The following is a 2641-nucleotide window of genomic DNA, read 5'->3' as shown; positions in this document are numbered from 1 at the left end:
CCCAGTTGTTGCGGGCTTGTTGCTGTATTTCTTGATGCATCAGTATACTGTTCTTTCTTGGTGGGTTGGTCTTCTTTCTTACTGAGCTGAAATGTTATTTTTTTCCCTTCTGGGACGATATAGTGCCTTTGTAAGAACGGGATCGGGTGGTCAGGCTCACTGACTTGCTTGCCATATGTCATCTGTTCCCAGTTGGTCAGGCCGATCCTCATGATGTTAATCACTGGATTGTCTGGCCCAGACTCGATTAATTACAGGCTGACGCCATAGAGCCTGACCACCCGATTCCTTTAGTCGCCTCTTACGACAAGCGTAGTCGCCTTTTGTGGCAAGCATGGGTTGCTGAAGGCCTATTCTACCCCGGGACCTTCACGGGTCCTCAACAAGTCGATGTGATATCAATGTAATATTGTCGACTACAGGCGGGAGAGATATATGAGAGAAACAATGCTGATTACATTGCGGCATGGTTTTAATGTACACGTCGGTATGGTGTGTGATACCGTTTACAGTATATCCAGATGTGTGTGTTTGACCACCGGTTCCACGCGTGCAGTGACACTTGGACGAGTACAATATCGTGCCGACTATCTCAGTTGGGCGTTTGCTGTGATGGCCAATGACAAAGTATTGGTTAGGGCCTCTCTCGCAGTATGTTGAATGGTTCTTTCAAGGATCTCTGGACTGAACTACTGTTCTTATTTGTGCAAGCAGACACACAGACAGACACGCACGCTCGCACGCGCACACACACACACACACACTGCTTCGTCCTCAAGTCTGTCAGTACGAACGAATGCGGCCGTAAAAGTTCCACCTCCTCCTATTCCTTTAAGGGAGGTCACTCCCGTTGCCTTGATGCCAGAGGACGCCCATGAACAATATTGTCACGCAATTGGAAAAACTTTCATGATGATAGCTGTGAGGGACGTTCTTCTATGTACATGTATAGTGATTACACATTACTCATCGGAAGGGTGAGTGAGTTTCGTTTTATGCCGCTTGTAGCAATACTCCAGCAATATCATAATGGAAATAGGCTTCACATACTGTACCTGTGTGACAGGGGCATACTTTGTATGTCTGCGCGTCTGTATGTCTGTGCATTTGTATGTCTGTAGGTATAATTAGATAGCTTTATTAATTTGAAGAATCGTAAATAACCGTTAATTCTCCATATTTATTTCAGCATCCAACAGACGCTGAAACATGAAAATGCAAATATGTCTTAATATATTACTTTCATTTCAGCTTACTACAGTGGCTAACTAAAATAGATAATAATTTATGTATTTTAAACACATTCTTGATTTCAGATCATATCAGCAGTTCACAGAGTTCATAGAGTTTAATTGCTTGGTTTCAATAATAAAATCAATAGTGTTTAACCATGACAACACGATACAATTGGCCCGTTCAAACCTGCATGCTTTTTTCTATGCATGAACATCCCGCACCCCGACACGTCATATAGTCACCAGACACGACTGGCAAAACTTGTGTGACAGACAAAGCCTAGCCATCTACTAAATTTTCATCAGGTTAGTAAACTATCTTAAACGGTCTCTAATCACATCTAGTGTAGCCATAAAATAATTAATTTAAAACACATAACATATATTAAATAAGTCACTAGTAACTAATGCTGTCAGGGTAGCAAGTATGTATAGTAAGCTGGTAAACGGAAAGTTCATCTATATACATATATTCCCTTTGAAACAAATATCACATTAAATAACTACAAAACGAGGCATTGTGAGTATGCTTTGAATATAAATGTTGTCCAAGTATGATTATCTTATTTTGCACAAATAATGGCAAAAAGTATCTCAATCTAAGGTTTTATAGTGTATGAAATATTTTTCCATGCTTAGCATTACGTCTGTACGGATAGTTTGCACCCAATCGTCTTGGTCGTTTTCATAATCTATCTTATTTCCAGTGTACACCGTACGTTAGTCCATCGTCTGCTGGTCAGGCTCGCTGACTTGGTTGACATATGTCATCGGTTGCAATCGCAGATCGGTGCTCATGCTGTTGGTCACTGGATTGTCTGGTCCAGACTTGATTATTAATTTTACAGACCGCCGTCATATGGCGGGAATATTGCTGTGTGCGACGTAAAACTAAACTCACTCACTCATTGTGATTCTGCTACACCTATGTAGGGAATCGTCCTCGACGTTCGCCTTCCCCTTCACCGCCTTCAACACTAGGGGATGTATCTGCGGTGTAGCGTCTGGCACATGGACATTATCTATATTAGTGTAAGGTCTCACATCGCATTATAAAAATATGCTTCCAAATGTAACGTTATATATAAAACCTCTAAAATAAACGTTGATTATGGAAAATCATATAACATAAACACACACACACACACACACACAAAAAGACCCGTGAAGGTCCCGGGGTAGAATAGGCCTTCTGCAACCCATGCTTTCCATAAAAGGTGACTGTGCTTGTCGTAAGAGGCGACTAACGGGATCGGGTGATAAGACTCGCTGACTTGGTTGACACATGTCATTGGTTCCCAGTTGCGCAGATCGATGCTCATGTTGTTGATCACTGGATTGTCTGGTCCAGACTCGATTATTTACAGACCGCCGCCGTATAGTGCGGCGTAAAACTAAACTCGCTC

The sequence above is a fragment of the Haliotis asinina genome, unplaced genomic scaffold, assembly GCF_037392515.1.
Source record: "Haliotis asinina isolate JCU_RB_2024 unplaced genomic scaffold, JCU_Hal_asi_v2 scaffold_17, whole genome shotgun sequence".
In the NCBI taxonomy this organism is placed as follows: domain Eukaryota; kingdom Metazoa; phylum Mollusca; class Gastropoda; order Lepetellida; family Haliotidae; genus Haliotis; species Haliotis asinina.
This window is presented reverse-complemented; position numbering follows the sequence as displayed.